Source organism: Microtus oregoni, unplaced genomic scaffold (genome assembly GCF_018167655.1).
Source record: "Microtus oregoni isolate MIOR12 unplaced genomic scaffold, Mior012 000099F_ref0000060, whole genome shotgun sequence".
NCBI lineage: Eukaryota > Metazoa > Chordata > Mammalia > Rodentia > Cricetidae > Microtus > Microtus oregoni.
The window spans coordinates 3,533,355-3,558,475 of record NW_024544712.1 but is presented as its reverse complement, the minus strand read 5'-3'; the positions used below and the strand labels follow the sequence as shown (position 1 = coordinate 3,558,475).

General features: G+C 38.6%; 1 protein-coding gene across 1 annotated transcript in view; it reads left to right on the top strand.

Annotated features, from left to right (window-relative positions):
- Window positions 1–25,121, top strand: part of LOC121443088 (rho GTPase-activating protein 6-like) — a 264,957-nt gene that overhangs the window by 100,303 nt on the left and 139,533 nt on the right. The gene's annotated exons all lie outside the window — the stretch shown is intronic.

Genomic DNA, 25,121 nt, shown 5'->3' with positions numbered 1-25,121 from the left:
ATCACAGAAAAGAACAGGTTTACTTGTTTTCAATTTGAGGTCACCTTTTTCAGAGATGTGAAGAGAGCAAGCATTCTAAGAATCATAAGTATCTCTTTAACCATTAAGCCATCTTCTATCTCTTCTGTTATGCCTAATTATTATTGCCATCTGGACTGGATTGAGGATCACCTAGGAGATTGGGGCACACTTCTCAGAATGTCATGAAGGTGCTTCGGAGAGGGTTAACTGAGTAAAAAGACCCACCTTGAATGTGACATCACTACATGGGCTTGGTGCTTGGATGCTATGTGGTCCTAGTATCAGCATTCATCTCTCTCTCTCTCTGCTTCCCACTCCTCTCAAACGTAAGCAAGGCATTGCACACTCCTGAGTTCATTTAATACCCTACTGGAATGCCTCCCATACTATGATGTGCTTTATCCCTTTAAACTGGGAGCCAAAATACCGCCCAACTTGCTTCTTAGATATTTGGAGCATAGAGATTAGAAAAGTAGCTAATACATTCTGTGAGAGTTTTTCTAAAGATCACACATTGGTTATATATATATTGCACAAGTTGATGCAACAAGTTTGGATATAGTGGGGAATAATGAAATTAAGGTAGTGCACATACTGATCACCTCCAATATTTGCTATTTTGTGATGAAAACACTGGCATTCACTCTTACCGGGTTTGAAATGAATCCAAATTTGTCATTAGCTATATTTGCAGCAGATCTGTGTAAAACTCGGACATTCAGCTGTTTGACTGCACTATCCTCCTCTTCTAGCCTCTCTCTAATCAGAGCAGTGAAGCACTCTGAGATGTGTACAACAGCAGTTGGTGCTTAAGAAGTTTCGAATAATTGCCACCTTTCATTTTGGAGATTGCTGTTGAGGTTGCTAATGTTACTACAAAATCATGGTCAGGCTCTGCGTGTGAATACCCTTTAACAGAAATGTGATTCTTGAGCAACTTGTTGGAAGGAATTTGGGGTTGGTGACAGAGATTAGAGTTGGCTAGTTTGATTAATCACTAAAGAGTTAACTTACTAGCTACCCTCTTTTTACTCCTTAATTTTACCTCATTGAGGGGAAAATTGGCTTGACATTTTCTAGTTTCCTCTCTTATGTATTTTTCTGTGCTAAAAAGTTGTTCCTGCTACTAATCATACTTAATTATGCAATACTCCACTCAAACATTCCAACTATCAAAAGATAACTGCTTTCGGGTCAAGACATACAATTTTTACCATCCTTCAGAGAGCAAATGAATCACTCCTCACCATCAGCTCCAGGAACTTCCTGTAATGATCGCATAATCCTAGGGATCACATGTCTCAGGTTTCTCAGCCTCCATGAAGTTCATTACTTATTAAAGTTGGGGCTCTGTTCCCACGTAGGTGTAACGGGATCAGCAGAATGATAAAGATAATGGAACTGGCATTTAGAGGGAAAGCTCATTTCTAACAATTGCCTCTTCTAATGAGTCACTGGAATGCTTTTATGATTATCAAATTGTCCTTCATGAAATTTGCTATTTCATAACACTAAAAATTTTAAATCTTTACACTTAGCTCTCAGATGAACAGCATATGGAAGATAATGTTCTTAGGACTGAGTGTGTTGAAAATTGAATTGAAGTTAGAATTTCATACTCCAATGTGTCAGGTATTAATATTCATCTAGACTAGCAGTTCATAACCTGTGGATCATGACTCCTTTGTGGGCTGAAAGACACTTTTGCATGGTTTAAATATCAGATATCCTGCATATCATATTTTTAAATTATGACTAATAACAGTAGCAAAATTACAGTTATGAAGTAGCAATTAAAATAATTTTATGGTTGGGGTCAGCACAACATAAAGAATTAAAAAGTGTTGCAACCTTAGGAAGGCTGAGAACCACAGCTCTAAACCTAGAAATTAGTTTGTCAAAATTTTTGAGAGGTAATGAAATAAAATATCTCAAAACGAGCTATAGAAATGAAGATTTTTCTCAAAAGTACTCAAAAATTATGAAGACAGAGTAGGCGTTCTATGGATCAGGGACTTGCATGTCATTAACCCTTAACTGAAATATTGAGCCTTCCTTAGATTTTAGCCAATAACTCAGAACACCCTGACACTTCATAGAAAAGAGTGGTGGTTCACAGATCCCAACATCCAGTTATGCACTAAGAACTAGGCACACATTCACATAGAGCTTAATCCTCATCAAAATCAAAGCTATTGTAAAAATTATACTTTTACCAAACAGCTTGCTCCCATACATTATTTAATAAATAATGTAACTGGATTAGAATTTAAGTTTTCGTCAAGTGTCTATGCCTTTAATCCCTGCGCTCAGGAGGCAGAAGCAGACAGAATTTAGGGAGTTGCAGGTTAGCCAGAAAGAGGGAGGGAGGGAAACATAGAGGGAGGAAGGAAGGGAGGGGGGAAGGGAAGGGAAGGGAAGGGAAGGGAAGGGAAGGGAAGGGAAGGGAAGGGATAATCTGAGATCTGAGTCTGGCTGTCCCACCAAGACATCTGTAAGTGTGCTCCACTATAAAAATTTGACATTTCTCTTCTGAAATGTTGATAGTATATAATGTAAAGAAAAATCATGGTTAGACAATCGGATAATTAAATACACATGAAACGGTTTTTTCTTTCCTAGCATGAAGTTTTTTACTTTCAGATTTAGTAAAATGAGCAATTTGCACAATGCTACTCCCTTATTAAAAATATAATGCAATTTATATTGAGTAATGTGCGTTTTACCTGATGTGTAATTACCATGTGATCCACGTGTTATTGGTCAATGACTACAATGATTTTTGTTTGCTTGTTTGTTTGGTTTTTGTTTTGTTTTGTTTTTTGAGGCAGGGTTTCTCTGTATTGCTTTAGAGCCAGTCTGGAACTAGCTCTTGTAGACCAGGTAGGCCTCAAACTCACAGAGATCCTGACTACAATGATTATAAATAAATAAAGTGATCTACTATGGCTTTATTTAATAACATGTGCAAAAAGTCATATTTAAAAAAGATACTGTAAGTCACTAAAGAGAAATCTAATGCAAATTTAACAACTCTGTTAATTGTAAAAAAGGGGGGTATTTGCAGTTGCAAGTGATCATTACCCTGCCGTTACTCAGTTTTATGGAAAATTAAAGTGTTTACTCAATTTCCTTTTAAAACTCTGATTTTAAAAGTGACTCCTAAGCAATACAGACTATCCTTTGTGTTTGACATCAAAGGGAAAAAAGAGAATTAGTCAACCTTGTAGCTCTAACTTTAGCTGTATTGATTCCTATGATGGGTTTTTCATAGCATGTCAACTGATTGCTGTTTTGCAGTAAAGGTGTTACTTTGACTCAATATCAAAGCAACATGTTATGCTTCAGCCTTCCATTGTATTTCTTGTTCAGTGAACTGCCAAAAAGAACAAGAGGGAGTGCTTTTAAATTCCACTTGCCATGGAAGACGAAACATCTCTCAGATAAAATAGCTTTCTAAATGGATGATTTTTCTGTACTATTTGGAATTGAATGCTCCTTGGCTTGTTGTATATGTTTAACTGGGATGCAATTCTTTTAACCTATAAGAAGTTTTCTCAGCATCACCTCTATTGACATGTTGCTCCTGATCATTCTTTCTGCCCTGGAGATTGCAGGACAGTTAACCACAGTTCTAGCCAACAACTCAGTGCCAGTAACGACGAATCAAAGGATCTCCAGGCATCTCTAAACTTCCCACTGGGTGGAAAGTAACCCCCTAGCTGTGAACAATAATTTATCAAGAAAAGCATAACTTTTAGGACTTTGATGTAGAATACATTTCTCCTTCAAATGATGCATATTTTAGATAATTATATTTTCAGTAATGACTGTCAAATAATTTCCAGAAGACAAATTTTAGATATCATATCATATAGTTATTTGCATAAGAGTGTAAATACCATAGTGACATTAAGTTCTGAAACAATGATTTGTATCATTTATAAATTAGCAAATATATTTTTATGATTTGTATGTTTAGTTCTATGAAATGTCTCTTAGTGCTATGATAATATGATTATATTTAGTGATAAATGAATCATCTTTATTAGACAGTTACATAAAAGAATGAGCAATTGAGAAAAATAATAATAGTTTTCATATTTGATTTGTATTATTCAAGCTCAAGAATTTTGCTCCCATTTGACTTACCCAATAATTAGTCTTAAAATTTACCAACATTTCTTGGGTAATTTGAGTAATTCTTCTGAATTGTCAGTAAGTGCCCTGTAATTTTCATAGTTATTTGTGAGCACTTGATCTCCAGTTTTATTTTCATTAAACAATATAGTCACATTTCAAAACAGACAACAGCGAAAATGCACCAGGTTCCCTTATTTGGAGTTTTAATGTTTTAGATATCAAAATTGTAAGTGTTCCCACATGGAAGTGCACACTAGTTATACCACCGGTCCAGAGGCTTTGTCAGCTGGATGATGAGTTCTTGTTTTGTAGACCAGACTGGCATCAAACTCAGAGATCTGTCTGCCTCTGCCTCCCAAGTACTGGGATTAAAGGCATACCTTATCAGTGCCCATGGATGGTGAGTTCTAAGTCACCCTAGGCTACAAAAAGAGAACTGTCTCCAAAATCCAAAAGTGTAAATCCACATCCACTTTTGTGCTTCTCACACTATATCTTGGTTCTGTTTGCTAGCAAGTTCTCCCAAATTGATATTACTATTGTAAGGTTACCTAGGTGTGCGAATGAGAGATTTTTCTCAATTGATTAATTGAGGTGGGAAGACACACCATGAATGTGGGCAGCACTATTTCTGTGACTGGGTCCTGAAGACTGGCAAAGTAAATTCAGTAGTAGTCAGCATGCACATATTCATTGTCTTCTGCCCTTGACAGAGGGTGTGATGTGACTAGCTGCTTCAAGTTCCTGCCATTGACTTCCCGTCTATAATGGAGTTGTGAACTAAAATAAACTTGTTCCCATAAGTGGCCTTTTGTCAAGGTATTTTATCATGAAAACAGATAAGAAATAAGAAATTAGAATGCCCCACAAAGAAATTTTCCAGTTACTTCCTGAGTAATTAATATAAAATACCAAAATTTAGCTAGATAATTCAGATAGCTAATATCATACTTCAGAATTTGAGAGCAAATTGTACTTAGCAATATTACTCAAAGATTACATTTAAATAACATGAACAGGCTGTTCTTGTCCTTTTAAAATATGACATATATAATATTACAGAAAACAGTGATAACAATTTAAGTTACAAATCATAAATTACATAGAGGAATGACCGATTTCTGGGCCCCTCCCATGTGTCTCTTGCAGTCTGACCTCATGCTCATCTCTTTCCCTCTTTGGCTCAGTGTCCTCCTTTCAGCAAGGACTTCTGAATACAGGGGGCCTGGTATAAAATTATGTGGACCTTTTAAAGAGTCCTCTCACCACTGTGTGCCAGTGAAGTGTGTAACTCGGTAGGTTTCACCACATTTTAGAGTATTGCCCAGAGACTTTAGGTATTGTTTTAAATTAAAATTTACCCTACTTTTAAAATTACATGAATAGTCCCAGGAAACTTTTAAGAACGTGTATAGTGGTTTGAAAGAAAATGACCCCCAAAGGGAGTGGCACTATTAAGAAGTGTGGCCTTGTTGCAGTAGGTGTGGCCTTGGAGGAAGTGTGTCACTGTGGAGGTGGGCTGTGTGGTCTCATATATGCTCAAGACACACCCAGTGTGACAGTTCACTTCCTGTTTCCTGCATATCAATATGTAGCAGCATCCTGTCTGGCACCATGTCTGCCTGCCCGCTGCCATGTCCCACCATGATGATAATGGACTGAACTGTAAGCCACCACAATTAAATGTTTTCCTTGTAAGAGTTACTGTGGTCATGGTGTCTCTTCACAGCAATAGAAACCTCAGCTAATACATTTTAGTAGGATTCAAACGTGTTTATACCTCTCAAGCAGTGGTGGAACATGCCTTTAATCCCAGCACTTGGGAGGCAGAATCAGGCAGACCTCTGAGTTTGAGAAGAGCCTTTTCTATAGAATGAGTTCCAGGACAGCCAGGGATACATAGGAAAACCTTGTTCAGAAAAAAAGTTTTTATACCTAAGAAACAGTCATGTAGATTTGTCAAAAGGTTGGTTTTAGACATAAGAATTATAACATTTTGACTAAGCTCACAGAATCAATTCTATATGGGCATAAGAGTGTGGCCAGTTTGGTGATGTTTATCACAACAAATGCTTTATTTTTAAAGTAATAATTGATTTTTACATACCAACCACAGTTTTCCTTCCTTCCTCCCACCTCCTTTCTATATCCCCCCCCCCAATCTACTCTTCAGAAACGGTAAGGCCTCCTACGGGGAGTCAACAAAGCCTGGCATATCAAACTGAGGCAGAACCAAGCTCCTCCCCCTACATTAAGGCTGATCAAGGCATCCCACCATAGGGAATAGTTTCCAAAAAGTCAGCTCATGTACTAGGGGCAGATCCTAGTCTCACTGTTAGTGACACCCCAAGTATACCAAGCTATATAACTGTCACCTTCATGCAAAAGGCCTAGGTCCATCCCATGTATGCTCCCTGGCTGTTGGTCTAGAGTCCATGAGCTCCCACGAGCATGGGTTAGCTGTCTCTGTGGGTGTCCCCATCCTAATTTTGACACCCCTTGCTCATATAATCCCTCCTCCCTCTCTTCAACTGGACTTATGGAGCTCGGCCCACTGCTACACCAAATGATATGTAATTGTGGTTTGTCAATGTTTTTCATTGGTGGAATATTGACACATATCAATTGACATATGACAATACTAGAAAGGACATGGTCACATTTGGAAGAAGGTGCCTTGTTACTGGCATCTAGTTAGAGGCCAGATATGATGCTAAATATACTATAGAGTGCAGCACAACCCCTACAACCAAGAATGGTCTTATTCCAAATAACAAGAATGCCAAGGCTGAGATATCCTTTACTACAGAGAAGATTCACTAAAATCTTTTCTTTATTCTACTGTTCCTGGGATATTTCTTGGGTCTAGGTCATTTTGCAACTGTAATGTTATGTGATATGTCATGTCAGTGGTATGTCAACCATATTACTCTTGTATATGTCTTACCATAGCACAAAGAAAAGTATGGTCTCATAACTGGCCCATTATCTCAGCATCTAGAGCTGTCAGTTCAGGTATAATTTATTTTTAAAAATTTCTCTGGGATATCATAACCTAGAATATTTATGGTCTTTTTTGGTTTTTCGAGACAGGGTTTCTCTGTTGCTTTGGAGCCTGTCCTGGAACTTGCTCTGTAGACCAGGCTGGCCTCGAACTCACAGAGATCCTCCTGCCTCTGCCTCCCAAGTACTGGGATTAAAGGCATGTGCTACCACTGCCTAGCGGTCAATTTTGATTAACAATGAAAGTAAAAAGTTATGCTTTACTCCTGTGGTATTCCTGTTTCTGATTTTTATTGCAAATATTTTGAAATGACTGCTTCTGCATTTATTTGTGCTTTTGATTTATGATGAACATTATAGAAAGTACTCTTCTGGCTACAGTTAAGCTATCTACTTTAGGCATGATAGACTGCTATGACTTCTTTTTACAGGATTGTATTGAATTTGAGAATGCACATATAGATTTATGTATGTACATGCATGTAGTATAAACTCAAATTCTATCAACTAACAGATTTAAATGTATAAACATAATTTTATCAAGGGGTTACTAGTGAGTTGTATTATACTTTGCTTTGTGTCTAACATTTTTTAAAAAGTGTATATATTTATTTTGAGTTCAGTTTTTCTACCTTTGTCTTTTTATTTTTAATTTTTGTTTTATTTTTATTAAAAATTTCCACCTCCTCCCATTTCCCTCCCCTCCCCCTACACCTCTCCCCCTCCCTCTCCAGTCCAAAGAACAATCAGGGTTTCCTGCCCTGTGGGAAGTCCAAAGTCTTCCCCCCTCCATCCAGGTCTAGGAAGGTGAGCATCCAAACAGACTGGGTTCCCACAAAGCCAGTACATGCAGTAGAATCAAAGCCCAGTGCCATTGTCCTTGGCTTCTCAGTCAGCCCTCATTGTCAGCCACATTCAGAGAGTCCGGTTTTGATCACATGCTCCATCAGTCCCAGTCCAGCTGGCCTTGGTGAGCTCCCAATAGATCAGCCCCACTGTCCCAGTGGGAGGGTGCATCCCTCGTGGTCCTGACTTCCTTGCTGATGTTCTCCCCACTTCTGCTCCTCATTTGGACCTTGGGAGCTCAGTCCAGTGCTCCAATGTGTGTCTCTGTCTCTATCTCCATCCATCGTCAGATGAAGGTTCTATGGTGATATGTAAGATATTCATCAGTGTGGCTATAGGATGAGGCCAGTTCAGGCGCCCTCTCCTCAGCTGCCCAAGGAACTAGCTGGGGACATCTCCTTGGACCACTGTACATCAGATTTCAATTTTTCAATTGAATTTGTGCCCAGATAAGCATTAGCATTTTCTTGTTCTTCTTCTTTCTCCTCCTCCTTCTCCATTTCCTACACTTCTTTAGACACACCTCATTCTTCGTCCCAGGCCAGCTTTGAAATTACTATGTAGCTCAGTTGGCCTCAAATTCATCGTGTCTTATCTTCCCAGTCCTTAGGACTACAAATTTGAGACAAGGCATCTAGCTCTAATTAAATAAAACCTTAAACTGCTTAGAATCACAAGCTAAAGTTCTCATTTACCCTATTATATTGTTTTACAATAAGTTCTCTTTGTGGCCCAATTTGAAAAAGCTTGATAAATGTTGAATACCTACCTAACACAAAAAACACACCAGGCATGCACATATGGCTATGGCCAAATGCCTATATTTAAATATTAAATATTGAAATTTCTATAGATGTTTAAGTGAAGATGCTTTTAAATGATGGCAACATATTTTTCTCTTCTGTGAATCTTTAATGGGAAAGCCTTATTTCAACACTTGCCAACTAGATCTTTCATTCAGTGTCATTAGCTGAAATGTTTGCATTGAAATGTTTGTGTATTTTAATGGTGCTATGAACAAGAAGACTTTAATTAAAATTTTTCCATGAAATAGCCCATGTTCTCTCTGAATGTAGAATACATAGCAAAGGACAAAGGAGATATTTTCTTTGAATTGATCAAAACATGCAGTTTCCCTTTCTCAGTAGGGAACAAGTAGGGTTGGTCTTTGTTGTGCTGTTTGTTTTGTTTTTGTTCTTTTCATAGCCCTTCCTCTTCTGTTCTGATACAATGAAAGCAATTGGCTTCACGATGGGTTACAGAACAGTATAATTCATAATCACTTCGGTAATGCAGTTGATAATCCATGAACATTATTACTTTCCTAGTCACACATTCACGTTTCCAATAGTCCTTGTTTTCACCTCATTTGTAAAAATATTTTTGACTTCAGTGTCTACTCTTGGCTTTCTAGAGAAACAATTTTAGTTCTTCAAGATTTGAACAAATGGACTATGATGCTTTCTCCAATTGCACCACTGCAAACAGATTCCTTTTACCCCACTCCCCAGTAGTCTAGCTGTTTATCCATTAAAATCACTGATAACATACCCTTGTGTTCATGTCTTGTCTGTCACTGATTGGAACCCACTAAGGTCTGAGACAGTACAGCCCATATTCGTTAACTTGAGTCTAGCTTTTATTTAGGTTAATGTCACCCGCTGTGGAACTGTTTTCCTATTACACACTGCAAATATGAACCAGCACAGTCTTTAAATCAAGAGCTGTCAAACTAACATGAGAAAACAAGCCCCAGCACTGTCTCTGAGAAGCTTTGTTCTCTGACCTGGATTCCCCAGATGGGTAATGTGGTTGAAATATAGAAAAGCTAGCATTCCCATGAAGTGATGCAGTGAACACGGCACTGTAGACAATGAGTGCAGACCCCAAACATAGATGGTAGAAGACTAACATCTGCTTTTCTGTGTGATATCCCCTACAGCTGTTTAGAGAATCATAAATTGCTCTGTCAAAAGCTTGTTTACAAAAGCCTAGCCAATTTCAAAATGAAGCTGCCTTTGAGTCGTCCCTGTTTCATGTTAGTGTTTGAAAAATAAATCCGAGTGGTTGAGACATAAATGCACCAACTCAAAAGCAAATGGCAATGAAAACCAAGTAAAATCAAAAGATCTTCCAAAATTTAACTTATTGTACTGAATGAAAAATGCATGATTACAATTTTTGATCTTTAATTAGTACTATTAAGAGAGGAGAACGTTTAAACAGCTGCAATATGGATTTTGTGTACCATGTGACACTATGGTACATAACATAATGTCGCCAATAGATGACGTGATGGAAGCATGTCTTATTCAAAGAGAAATGGGAATCAGTGATAAAGGTGCATGTATAGGTATAAGCAATGGTTTTCAAAGTGTCATTCCTGAAAGAGCAGCATCTGTATCACTTGCAAATACATTTTAAATGTTTGGGTCATTTGAGAAACCTATTGAATCAGAAATCCTGGGATAGGTCTTCCATTTTAAAAAGCCCTCTAGGGAATTTGGATGCACATTCCTATATGAGAATTGCTTCAATATGAGTAAATGGATGAACAGGAGAGTAGGTGAGAGAGTGGGTGAAAGGATAGATGGTCAGGTAGAGGTGTGTATGTGGGAACAATGTTTTATATATATATATAATATTATATATATATGTGTGTGTATGTATATATACATATATATATATGTATGCAGTTAGATAGATATTTGGAATTGTTATTGCAGGATTTTTGTAGAGGAGCAAATTACTTTGTGAACTTACTGTATGATTAGATAAAACCTATTATTTTTCTCTAGGGAACTTAGACCATGAACCACTTATATATGGGCTGTCAATATATGCTTCAGCATTGTCAGGGCATAAATTTCATTCATTCATTTCATTTCAATGACTTTATTGACTCATAAACTGAGAAGACAGGTTTAGAATTTATTTGATGTCTGCCTCCCAATTAAGCTCATCTAAAGTGTTTGCCCATCAAGTTGCTACTGGGACAGTTTCTGGTACCAAAAGACTGGTCACTTCACTTAGCTTTGTCCCCGCTAGTGATGCTGTTCTCTGTCCTTGTTCCATCTGTTGATAGGTCTGGCGGTTTTGATGACTGCATATGTATGATTCTTACTGTTTGGTTCATGCTGTCTGAATGTCTTGGTGTTGGTTTCTCCCACCCCTTCATTGTTCATTTCTTAAAACATTTATTTATTTATTTATTATGTACACACTGTTCTGCCTGCTTGTATGCCTGCATGACAAAAGAGGGCACCTGATTTCCTTATAGATGGTTGTGAACCAGCATGTCATTGCCGGTAATTGAACTTGGGCCCTCTGGAAGAGTAGCCAGTGCTCTTAGTCTCTGGGCCATCTCTCCAGCCCCTTAATGTTCATTTTTAAGCATGCATAATTTACTTTCAGCCTACCACTCATACGGCACTATTTATAATGGCGATGAATAAGACACTGCTAAATATCTAATGTGAGGCACATTTAAATACAGCGTAGTATAGTTCATTGCAAAGTAATATATTATTTGAAAAAAATTCAAAGCTCAAGAAAATATTCAGCTTGATTCTGAGAATAAGGCTTGATATCACTCATTTTGCTTGCGTGACTCTTACAATAACCAAAGACAGTACAAATTAAGAACTACAAAATGATAAGAACAATAAAATAAATGGATTATAAATTACTTTCTCCATTTTCACACTGCATCTTGAACTTACTTGTCTACCTGTTATGATGGCTTTCTTTTAATCAGTTTTCACATTTAAAGCAATTCTTTTTTGGTGATAAAATGAAATGGTGGCTTTCCCCTTTGGAGGGTGAGCAAGCCTGCTGCACACAGATGATTGACATTAAACTATGGAGCATTCCTATTTAGGGATGAGGGACTGTTAAGAGTTTATAGCTTTAAGGAAATGTTTCTCTTTATTTTAACCCAAGATTATGGTAATTTATTGTGTTCAGGAAGTGTTTAAGGGTGGATAATGGCAGTTTCCTTAGCATTTAGAGGCATGAGGCTTGAAGCTTTTTTGAAGACCTCTTTGTTTTTTGAAGATAAACATAGTCAGTGGCTTTAGTTTTTTTCCATACATTTCCTTCTAGCTCTAAAATTCTGAATATTCTAAATGAGTGTTGATCAATAATTATCAAATGAAAAAGAACTACGATTTTGATCTCTCTCATGTAAAACTTTCCTTAATATGGTCTTGAGAGGCCCCTGGCATTAGGACCAGGATCCTGTTTGCATGAGCTAGCTTGTTAGAGCCCATTCCTCATGGGAGCCTTTACCTGTTGAGAGGAGTGGACAGGGAGTGAGATGGGGAAGGTGATGGGGGCAGTAGGAGGGGTGCAGGGGGAGAACTGTGGATGGAATGTCAAATGAAATTAAAAACAAAGAAAGAGGCAAAAACAGATGGTGTGCCTCAATTATTTCTCTCTAAGATATGGAATGCTCAGATGCTGTGGGGTGTGGTGATATGCCCTGGGTCACTTTGAAGCCGCTGACCGATAATAACAAAAATAAAAATAAAACTCGCTTAATTAGGGATTTGGCGGCTTATGTTTTTGAAAACACATAGCTTTTCCCATTTTTCCCATGCTTTACAACGTTCTTCTAAGTGTTGTTCCTAGGCTAGTAGCAAGAGAAGGTGAGGCAATTCGAACATAAACGTGCCAATGTCCCGATCAACAATTGCGCACTGTGGGGATTCTTACATGGGATAACTAGCAAATATTGGAAGATAATTTTTCATTTCCTAATTAATGGAGATGTTAATGTAATCTGATATTTGAGTACAGAAATCCTTGTAAACCTTCTACAAGTTTTAGGAGAACTCTCAAATTACAAATGTGCATAGTGGTGAGGTTGGAGAATACTGGTAGAGAGAAAGAAATGTGTCATTTTCTGTATTTATTGCTTAAGTTTAAGGAAACATTTTCTAGAAACCTCTAACCATGATTTCCCTGTGAACTGGCGGCTCCAAGTGAGTCAAGGGAGGTCTGATGGCATTAAGCCTGGGTTTGAGGATTAGTTGTGGGCAGAAGAGGCAATATTTCCAAGATTAGCTTACTAAGTTCCCAAATGCCTGGGGTGTAGCTACTCTATACTCTGTCAACAAGAACAGCAAATAACCATTTTATACTCATACTACTTTCTTTATGAGAGAGAAAGGAGAATTCAGGAATCATTAACAGTGTTTTGAACCGCTGAAGAATAAACACTCTCTTGATTAGCATTTTAAGTCCTTCCTGTGGGATTTTTGAGTAGCCCCTCTGCTCCTGTATTTTTCTGTTTTGTCTGACTCAAGACTTTCACAGATTTAAAAAAAATGTTGACTCATGGGCCTATTAACAATCAGATTTTTTTTTACAATCATATTCAAACAGGCAAAATGGCAACTTTTAAATAAAGTATTAATCAAGCTTCTCTATATTGGCTTACTTGATAATTATATTACTAATTGGGGTGAGAAATAGTGTTAGCTTGGAACAGGATGAAACAAAGAACCAGGCCAAAAAAGGTCAGCGTAGGTATGGCTTGAAGGTAGCACAATGGAATTTATTGACAGATTGCCTATGGAACATGGTATAGGAACATGATGACATGGAAACCAAGTTTGAAGACACTGGAAGGTTTGAGTAGCCACTGCATAAAGTAAAGTAAAGGAGATCCAAGAACATGAAGAAAAGCTGACACTGGATTACATTCCGGGGCTTGAAGTCAGGAGAGCAGAGGGAGAACGAGCGGCAGTGAGTGGGTATTCAGAAAGCCAAGTGATGGCAAGGTTTTAAAGGGAGTGAGCAACGACCAGCATCTGTATGAGTGGGCAATGACCAGCATCTGTATGAGTGGGCAATGACCAGCATCTGTATGAGTGGGTAGGTGAAAGGATGTCTCAGTTGGCCAGATACAGACTTGGATAATGCATAATGGCCAATCAATATGATTATCAACAGCACTCCTCACATTCTTTGAAGAGTTCTGGTCTGCATAAATCATGTAGTTACCCTGCTGCTCTGCCAAGTAGGTGGCAGCTTGAGGCTTACTTGGATTTCGTAATGTGGAGGTTGTTGGGTACCCTTAATCAGGTGAGTGGTAGGGCCAAGGGTGTAGCTTAGTGGTAAAGAGTTTGTCCATATGAATGAGGCCAAAAGTTCAGTCCCCATTACTTGCTAAAAGAAAAACAAAAGTTGAGGCAGAAGAATCATTGAAGTTTGAAGTGAGCTCAAGAAATGGGCATTAAGGAAGACTGGACATGGAAGATTTTGTGTGTGTGTGTGTGTGTGTATGTGTGTGTGTGTAACTTTTTAAAAGGATTTTTACTGTGAGATGGTGGCACTGAAAGTATCAGCAAGAACTTTTGTATGATGGGACATATCACAGCATAGGCTGATGAGCCAGATCCATTTGAAGTGAGACTATGGACGGTGCATAAGACAATAACGGGATTGATTTCCCTGAGTAAACAAAATGGAATATAAGGCATAGTGAGCTCAGTATCTAATATTCAGCATGCTGTTCTATGATAAATAAGGAGAGAAAGAGAAAAATTCCCAGCTAGAAGATAAAGAGGGAACTTCACAGTTGGAAAGAAAAGAAAGGTAAGATGAAAATCCACAGAATATGGAAGTTCTGTTTGGCTGGAATGTAGGGTTTCCTGGAGGAAGAGCATAAAATGGAGTTTGAATGGTGGTTTGGGTTCAGGCCATAGCAAGGCTACAATATTCTACTGAAGGCCTTATTTGACCTGCCAAGGGCTGGACAGTGATGGAAGGTACTTAAAGGCAGGAACATCATAACAAACAATAGAAATTTGTTTTAGAGGCTCATGGTGAAAATTCATCTGTAAGTGCTAGGGGGCATAAGGGTATATATGGAAGAGATGAAAACATCATAAGTTCTCATCAGATCTCTTTGTTCTTTGGACAGGAGCTTGGCTAAGTGATACATTTATTTACCTGACTCCAAAGAGATGGCTACTTGTTTTCTTGTTGCTTTTATTTTAACTTAAGGTCTCCTGTCATATTCAGGAATAGGGATTATTTCCCTAAAAGGGAAAACAAAAACAAAACAGTGTCTTTTTTTTTATCAATCTGGGAAGATTCTTCCTGTCTTCACTTTTAATTGATGTAACTGTTTACCTGCATATCAAATCATAGTATCTTTCCATTTCACTGTTGCTAATATTTTAAAATCTATTACTAATGTATATTCTGTGCTATTAGATAGTATTCCTGCACGTGCGCCATGAACACTTAAAAGTGATGACCAATTTGGAATCCTAACAATTACTTGTTGCCAAATCATCTCAAAACCAAAATCGTAAAAATATTTGAAGAGAGAAGTAATGGACTTCCGAAGTAAGCCCAGCAATGCAGATCTTTGCCCCGTTGATTGAGTCTGATGCTGTATCTACCCTTGGAGAACTTTATAGCGCCCATCACCAAAATATTCTTCTCTTCATTCAGTTGTTTCTCAAAATCCTCAGCACCTACTCTTTGCAAAGCAAGATGTTATAGGGTAGAAATAAAACGAGGTGAGAATCTTTTCCACTGTGAAGCTTCCAAACAATTGGGAAAGCAATAAACAAATGCACAATCATAAAAAGCAATTATAAGTTGAGATAAGTGCTAGGAAGAAATGAACAGAAGGTTGAGATCGAGAAGCCAGGGAGCATTGACTTCAAACTGGGGAGGTCAGGGAATGCTTTCTTGAGCAAATGAGATTCAAGCAGAGACCTAATGAAGGAGGAGCCAGCCATGGGAAAATGCCCTGGAAGAGCAGCCCAGGCAGAGGAAACAGGACAAGAGGAAATCCCTAAGCAGGCCAGAGCTTGCCTTGGCCCTAATGTTTAGAGAATAAAGGGGGAAGACGAGCAGGAGAGGAAAGGTTGAAAAGCAGGCCAGATGTTTTCGTCCAGGAGGTTCTGTATAGATGAATTTTGTTCTAAGGACAATGAGAACCCATTGACTCTTTCCATTCTTGTCAGTTTTGGGTTGTAAAATGGCATATTCCTTTATGTGGTAGTGGGACACAACTCTAAACCCAGATGAACAGGGTGTAAATTATGTTTGAGTGATCTTCAACATGTACCAACCATGCTTTGCTTAGTTACTCACCTATAAAATGGAAGTGTACCTCTTATTAATGTGGTTTAGTGTATTTAATATGCACACAACACATTATGCGTATATCATAAAAGGAAGACTTGTCTTTGAGACCATTCTGATTTCTCCTATGAAAACTTAGCTAAGCAAGAGCAAGAGTGGATTGTTAAGTTGACTTAATGGAGGCTAGAAATGGGGTGATGGTAAAAGAGGAGCAGCAGAGAGGAGTGCCAGGTTCCTGAACTGTTTTAGAGAGAGAGTCGATAGAACTCTACAATAAAGGAAATGTGGGGCACAAGTTCAAGAAAAGAATAAAGAAGTACAGTATAGTATCTGGCTGACCAAACTCAGTGGAAAATATCATTCTCCTTTTACTTTCAGTGATCATCATAATCATCGAGGAGAACAGTGAAAAATGCTTTATCAACAATCAACATGTCTCAAGATGTGGGAGGGTGGGGTACAAAGAAATTTGCCAGAAAGAAAAGTGAGGATTTTGATACTGGATAAGTGAAGTTTGATATGACCTGAGATGGCAGGTGAGAGGGTCAAAAAGGCATTTGGATAGACAACTCCGTAGAAAAATCAGAGACGATTGGCTTAGAGATGATAATATTTGAGAGTAATGAACTTTGCAATGGAATTCATCATCATGTTCTTTTATATAACGGCTTGGGATGTTACAATAATATTTTTTTATCTCTTTTGGTTTAATCTTTTCTTCTGAGTTCAAGACCTGCTTCCTAACAACCTAAGTATCATTGGAATTTCCAGCTAGTTCTCCACAAGGTAAAATAAAATACTCTATCAACAGTTTTGGCTTTGAAGTGAACTCTATCGAACCTGATGGATCAATGTCTGTGGTGTCTATGGAACACCATCTCCTAATCAAAGTTCAAAGAAGCTCTGCTCAAGTTATGCTTTGAAATCAACAGAATTTCATTAATTCAGATGGATAAAGAAAATTGTTTATTGATGGTGTTCAAATGGACTTTTAAACAATATTTTTCCAGTCCCACACAGTTAGTGGCATAAGGTCTTGAGAAAGCATGAAGCATTTTTATCAGTTTCAAATTTCACAAAGCTTGCCAAACCCAGCTCATTTTCCATAGAAATTTGCAAACCCCAAGTCCAGGCCAAATTTCAGAGGCGCTGAATGTATGCCAATGAATAAGATTGTTAAACTCTTTGATTTTCCCCTATTTTTCCCTTAAAAAGTAAGAAGCATGTGCCTCAGAGTTTGTTCAGCATCTATTATACAGCTCTCTGGCTTGCTTGAGAAGAAGCCTGTATGGTTGCTTCAGTAAAAAACAAGGACACAGAGGGACACCGTTGGAAACGTTGCTTGATAGCCTTCCTCAGGGAAAACCTACTTCTCACACCAACCAATATCTTTTAGAATCCAATGGCATCATCTTTTTAAAAAGTCAGATAATATCAAGTAATTTTATGTTGGAAACATTTAAGACAAATCCAGAAGAGGTGAAAGCTATGTATTAGTGCTATTGCATGAATATAGTAAGTGCCAGAAGCTTTGCCTTGTAGTTAACTGAAGTGACTAGCAGAACACACTATTTTAAACAAAATCTTAAGTGCAAGGTAGAATGCACATAGTGGCACTAATAAACTCATATTTATAGGCAGTGATCCTGCGTTCCCAAGAATCTTTTGAAGAGATGAAGAATAGAAAACAAACCAGTAATAGTAATAAACATAGTGTAATTAATATAATTTTATAAAGTGTGTCATAAATTCTACTGCATTTGTTCCAGTGGATGTTCGATAACAATGGCAGGGCTTTTCTGAGTTCCGTGACCACTCTCTTCATTGTCACCTAGTGCTAGTTTCTTTTCTACTTATAATTGTGAAAATAGACATTGGCCCCTGGAGGCATTGTTCTAACTTTTAAAAAATACTTGAAAGAATAGATTCTTGGGGTTTGTGAGATAGCTCAGCTGATAAAGTTGCTTGCTGCCAAGCCCGATGATCTGAGTTTGAGCCAAGGGGCCCATGTAGTGGAAGGAGAGAACTGACTTCCATAAGGGGTCCTCTGACCTACATGAGCTCACACATGTCTGTGCGCTTGCACGTGCACATACACGATAAATAAATTTAAACAATTTTAAATTAGATTCTTTCCCTTCTAATAAATAAATACACTGTAATGGGCAACAATGAGGTGCTAAATTTCAATTATGAGGAATACACTGAGCTCTTCTGGTGGCACTAAGTGGCATTTATTCACAGATTAAGTGGAATTCAAGAACAATTGTATGTTCTGAAGGGCTGTCATAGAGGAGGCCACGAGCAAGCAGAGATGGGAGCTGCAAGCAGGTCAGTGTTAGGGAGGATCATGACTGTACCCTGGTGCTTGAGCAGAAGAAGGTCCCCAATCCTTCTTCTAGAAGACAGTGGTCCTAGTTCTATTCTCAAATAGAAGCCTGATTACATTTCGGTCCTTAAATTGGCAAGAGTAATGGAAAATTCAGAAGGGCCTTCCATCATTAGGCAAGGATTCTTGTCAGGGGATAAAAATCAGCGTTTCATTCTCTCTTTAATGAAGCAGATTTATCTAAATAAAATTCACCTATCATATAATTTGCCCATTTAAACTGAATAACTCAATGATATCTCCAGGGAGTCACTTCACACTCTGTTGTAGAACCATTTCATCCCTCCACAAATAGAGTTGCCTTCCTTCATCATCACTGTCTTCTGCTCATCCCCTGAATCCCTGGAAACCACCGACCTGTCGCTCTAAAATGTGCCTGCTTTGAACATTTCTTGGAAATGGAATCACACAATCTGGTTTTTTGGGCTGGCTACTTTTCAGTCGGCATCATGTTGTCTGTTCACGCACCTGCACATTTGGATACAAATTTACACTCTCCGTTCTGTTGAGTCATAGAACTCTGCCCTAACATTTTGAGAAACCACCAAACTGTTTGCCAAAGCATTTTCCATTCGCACTAAACAGTGCAGTCGAAGGCTATCGAATCCTCACCCACTCTTCTGCGTGATGCTTATCCCCCATGGTTTTGATTTGCAGATCCCTGATAGCTGGTGATACTGAACACCTCTTCCTAAGTTTACTGGCTACAAGTGCATTTGTACAGTTCAGATCCTTCACCCATTTTTCTTGGGCACTTTTCTTTCTATCATTGAGTTGGAAGAATGATTTGATATATTCTGTATAGGAGCCCCTTACCAGGAACGTGTGTGAGCATTTCTTCTAGACAGTTTGTCCCTCGTCTGACATTCATATTGCATTTCTAGTGTTTCCTCTAAACAGGCAGATGTCGATAAAATCACTTATCTCAAGATTTTAACTTTTAAATATAGTTCCCTAAGAGAGCACTCTGCATCTCTTGACTTGGTATTCCTAGGAAGGCCTTTCAGAGCAGAGAGATCCCCAGGGTTTCTGACTCAGAGAATCACAGTGACCCAAGGCCTTCTCCCTCCCAGGGCCTCTTGTCATGCATTCCAGCTGGGAAGACTGGCTGGCTGGCTCCTTAGGAGCTCTCTGTGGGGTGTTTGAAGGTGGGGGGATTAGTTGTATCTGAAGCTGCTCTTGCTACTGAGATGTAAGGGCCCCAGAGAGGTATGATATCATATGTGTATTTCAGAATATGTATGTTGTACCGCTTGTGAGAAGCGCACTAAGGCCAGAGCCAGCATGATACAGAAAGCTTCAGAAATGAATGACCCCATAGAAGGAAGGGGAGGAAGGGGAAACCATGGGAAAGGAGTCATACTGGATGGGTTGTTTTCACTCAGTTCACTGCATCCTGTGTTTGCATCTTCTTTGGATGGCCATTAAGATGTCTCTCCTCCTGTTACTCTGGAACATCTACATCAGTGATATAGATATGAATAATTTGCATTGGTATGGATTTTGCTTTATGGATATAAATTTAAGGTCAATCTTGTTATATGTATATTCTGATCATGATTAAGGGATTGTGATGGTGTAGCTCATTTAAATCTGTAATGTATAATTAAGAAATACAGGTTAATAGATAATCATTTATAGTAGTCAAGTTTGTAGTCATGAGATAATGGGCCAGGCAGTGATTAAATTAATACAATTTCTGTGTGGTTATTTCACGTGTAAGCTAGCCGGGCGGGACGGAACAAGGGGCCCCCCTTCCTGCAACACATCAGTGGTTCTCAACCTTCATAATGCTGCGACTTTTAATATGGTTCTTCATTTGGGGGTGACCCCAATCATAAAATTATTTTCGTTGCTACTTCATAACTGTAATTTTGTTACTTTTATAAATATAACGTAGATATCTGATATGCAATCCTGTGAAGGGATCATTTGCTCCACCTCCACCAAAAGGGGTCGCAACCCGCAGGTTGAGAACTGTTGCACTTAAAGAGGGCTTGGGGCCCTCAAGCCAGGCTAACTGAAATGAAATGTCATTGCTGAAACCAATCATATTTTTGTTGCGAACTAGAAGCACATCTTAAGAAGGATCCACTACCTCTCTTCTGAGTTATTTCTTCAGCATTTGAAACTTGACTTTCAAATACACATGGCTTAATAATGTGAGTGCCCATGTGATCTTCTGGCTTAATATTATTTTTGTCACAACTAAGGAAACAAGAGTCCCGGTGGATAAGACTTCGGCAGTGTCACCTGAATGGTCCATAACAGATGTGACATCATGTATCATTGCTGCCGAGACATTTTTGAGCTTCATTCTTTGAGTACTATATATAATGACAACAGGCAACAAGAGAGGGTGTTGCCATAGATGCTGTTGACTTTGAGACATTATGAACTTTCATTATATACTGGTGTGGAACCCCAAAATGATGCATGTCACCTTCCTTATGGCTACCCCATTAAAGGAAAGCAGTGGTTGATTGATAAAACAACATAAGCTGTTTACAGATGACAAAGGCAACCTTGGCAATATACCTTACTAGGCCTCATTATTTCCATATGTCTTATTCTTCTTACATCAGAGAAAATATCTAAAATTATTGTTTTCTTAGTTTTGAATGTTACCAAAATGTTCACAAAGCTAAGCTTCTTGCTGTTATCCCATACCCATATATGAAAATTTCTTTGAGTCTCCCCTGAAGTACCAGTAAGTATTAGTTTGGTGATTTTTTTTCACACCATCTTGGTGACATCACAAACTTTTCTAAATGTTGGCTATGTAAGACATCAAACATTGTGAGCATTTCGATTCATTTCTATAGAGTTCCCTTTCTCAATCACGTGCATAGGCCACTATACTATATACATACTTTAAATATGTACAAAAAGATTATTACATAAGTTGTTTCTGAAGAAAATTTACTGCTCTTAAATTCTGATCTTATGCAATTTGTTGAACGTTTCCAAGTGCCAGAAAAGGTTTTCTATTGTGTTTCTGATTACTGATAATAACAGCCATCAACTAAATCAACTTGTCCATTTAGTTTCTTGCTTAACTATTATTATTCATTCAGAACACTTGTTTTCTACCTGAATGAGCCACAAAGGCAGAAAATGTTTTTCTCTCTCAACCATTTCTGTAAATCTTGTGGACAGAAACTGCACCTTTTAGCAGCGATATTTTATAAGTATTTGAAAACTGGGTGCTGTCTTTTAAGAAAAGGAAATAGATTTTGAAGTTTTCTGTTGTACCTATTTTTGGATGTGAAAAATCATTTGTAGAAACCAGGCTGAAGCCAAGTTCCTCATCACAGGCCGAAAATGGGATTTTGTAAACCTGTAGAGACTGGATTTGTTATTGCATGCAGCTGTGCAAATTTGCAAACATTTCCTTCTTTCCTTCTCCAGTCAAAACCCAGTAGAAGGAGCCAGTTTGGACTGTTGCCTCAGTAACTAACATTTGTGGAAGCTGCAAAACAGGAAGCAAAGTCTAAGTCTCTCTCTTTCTCTCTCTCTCTGTGTGTGTGTGTGTGCGTGCATGCGCACATGTACATGTTTTCATTAGATCTTTGAACTTTTTCATCTATTTTAATCTAGGCACTTAAATTACAGGTAGAGAGAGAATATATAAACTAATTAGTTATGATTAAATATCATGCTAGGGACATTTAAATGGTATTTTCATTATAGTCATCCTAGTGAATTTCAGAGAATCATTTAAAGGCTTCTAAATATGTGTTGCATGTGCCTGCAGAAGGAAGCCTGGGAAGGGGAAAGGAAACAATTTTAAAATGGCATATAAGGATTCCACACAAGAGCTTTCTCAGAACTAACCAATGAAAGAAAGACAGTTCCTTCTGTTTCCTCTGAGAACTGTTCTTGCATTTGTTTCAGTTTAACCACTGGAATCAAAAGAGACAGGAGCCTGTCCAGAACTCAAGATACTCCCAAAAGTGCAATTAACACCCTCTCTACTCGTCTCAGTGTACCATGTATCAGGAGAGCATCCATCATTGTACATCAGCTTACGTGATCTTTTCTAAAGGCCATCTCTCACTCATCCGAGGGAGATTTAGTTCTCCGCTGAGAGGTTTTACCAAGATGTGTTGTGAATAGTACTATATCAAACAAATTCTGTGCTCTTCCCGATAGATGATAAGCTTCTTTGGGTAGACACAGCAAAATGCTTAGAAATTGTTCACTATACACTCTTGGTAAATTTATAGCCCTGATATCTCTAGGGTGGGGCGTGGAAAGTGATGTTGGTATTGGAGGTACACGTTTTAAAGCATCTAGAATATCAGGCAGGAAGTGGTGGGTATCATACAGGATCACAGTGGCAATAATGTCAAAAATTACAGATCTCCACATTGGAGCCTGTTGCATAGAAAACTTTTATGATATATAAAAAATTTGTAGTCAATTAATTCTACTTCCAACTGTGCAGTATTCCCTTTGCGTTGTACAGTCAAGAGACCCCATTTGTGAATATAAGAATTGTGTCTGGGGTCTGGGGAGATGGCTCGGTTTATCAAATGCTTGCCGGGCACCATTAGAATCTCAATTCAGATACCCAGCACCCACATAGAAAGGCATGAGAGTGGGTATCTGGAATCTGTAGCACTGGGGAGGAGGAGACAGGTGGGTCATTGGAGCTTGTTGGCCAGCTAGTCTTTAGAATTGGTGTGCTTCCAGTTCAGTGAGAAACCTCGTCTCAAATACAAGCAATGTGGAAAGCAGTAAATAAAGACATCAATTTCTGGCTTGCAGATGCTTGAATACACACACACGCATATAAATGTGTAAGCATTCAAGCATGTACATGCAGCAGACACAAACACCCACTCACACACACCTCCCCTGAAAACCTACAAATGACTGCATCCAGCAGGGATTGAATTTAGAGGCTATTTATGGCTGTTATCTTGGTGTTTTGTGGTACTCCTAATAGTGGGAATGGGTATGTCTCTGACTCTTTTGTCTGCCTTTGGACCTATTTTCCTCCTATTGGGTTACCTTGTCTAGTCTAGATATGAGGGCATTTTCCTTGCCTCATTGTATCTTGTTTTGTTGTGTTGGTTGTTGTCTCTTAGAGGCCAGCTTATTTCTGAAGAGAAGTGGAGGGAGGTGGAAAGAATCATGGTTGGGGGGAGAGGGGAGGTTGGTGAGGGAGCAGCAAGAGAGGAGTGAAGTGAGAGGAAACTGTGGTCAGGATGGGTTGTATGAGAGAAGAATCTATTTTCTTTTTTATTTTATTTTTTAAGCAAAGTTTTTTATTTTAAATACCAATCCCAGTTCTCTCTCCCTCCCCTCCTTCTGCTCCCCCCAATATCTCCCCACCTCACACCTCATCCATTCCTCAGAGAGGTGAGACTTCACAAGGGGAGTCAACAAAGTCTGTCACATCACACTGAGGCAGGATCAAGGCCCTCCCTCTGTGTCTAGACTGAGCTAGGTGTCCTTTCACAGGGAATGGGCTCCAAAAAGCCAGTTCATGCACTAGGGATAAATACTGGTTCTACGGCCAGTGACCACATAAACTGCCCAAGCCACACAACTGTCACCCTCATTCAGAGGGCCTAGTTCAGTGCTATGCAGTTTCCCCAGCTGTCAGTCTGGGGTCAGTGAGCTCCCTCTAGCTCGGGCCAGCTGTTTCTGTGGGTTTCCCCATCATGTTCTTGACTCCTTTGCTCATATTATTACTCCTTCCTCTACGACCGGATTCTGGGAGCTCGGCCCAGTGCTTAGCTGTATATCTCTGCATCTGCTTCCATCAGTTTCTGGATAAAGGTTCTATGATGACAATTAAGGTAGTCATCAATCTGATTACAGGGGAAGGGCAGTTAAGGCACCCTCTCCACTATTGGGTAGAATCTAACAAATAGAAGAATCAATTTTCAGTTTAAAAAAAAAGACTCAAAGAATGATATCACTACATTTTATAGATGAGGAAATTGAGATACAGAGAGGATGAGAGATTTGTAAAACTTTCCACAGCTATGATCATGATTATGAACCAGAAGTTCTGTTTGTAATGTCTGAATACCAGCATCCATACTCACAACACAGGGAACCATCTTTGAAATTGTGTAGACACTTGACTGGCCTCAGATCACCCAAATTCCACACTCAAATACAGGATTTGGATGTTTTATGGTGAAATAATTGAATATTGTTTGAGATATTTTTGGCTCATAAGGAAAGGTAAATACTTAAGCCTGTGGTGTTTTCTTCCCTCTCCTTATCTCTCCATTTGCTCGTTTCCTTTCTCTTTTCTATTAAAGGACGGGGATATCTGTAAGAGGGATTTATTGATTTTGAATTTTTAGATAAAGGATCCAGTTATTGTTTACTATGGTAAATGTTTGGGGGCCAAAATGACTGTTGTTACCATGTTCTTTACCCCTCACCTCTTCCATCCCACAATTCCCAATAATTATATATCTTTTATAAGTGTCAGCTGTTTCATATGAATCTCTTGTGAACTCTTCTCATAAAGCATTTTGAATAACTAAACTTCAGCCAAAGACCCCTACTCATAAAGCTACTCACTTCTTATTGTTTTTTTTTAAAAAATGGGGGATAGGATTAACAAATATATCAC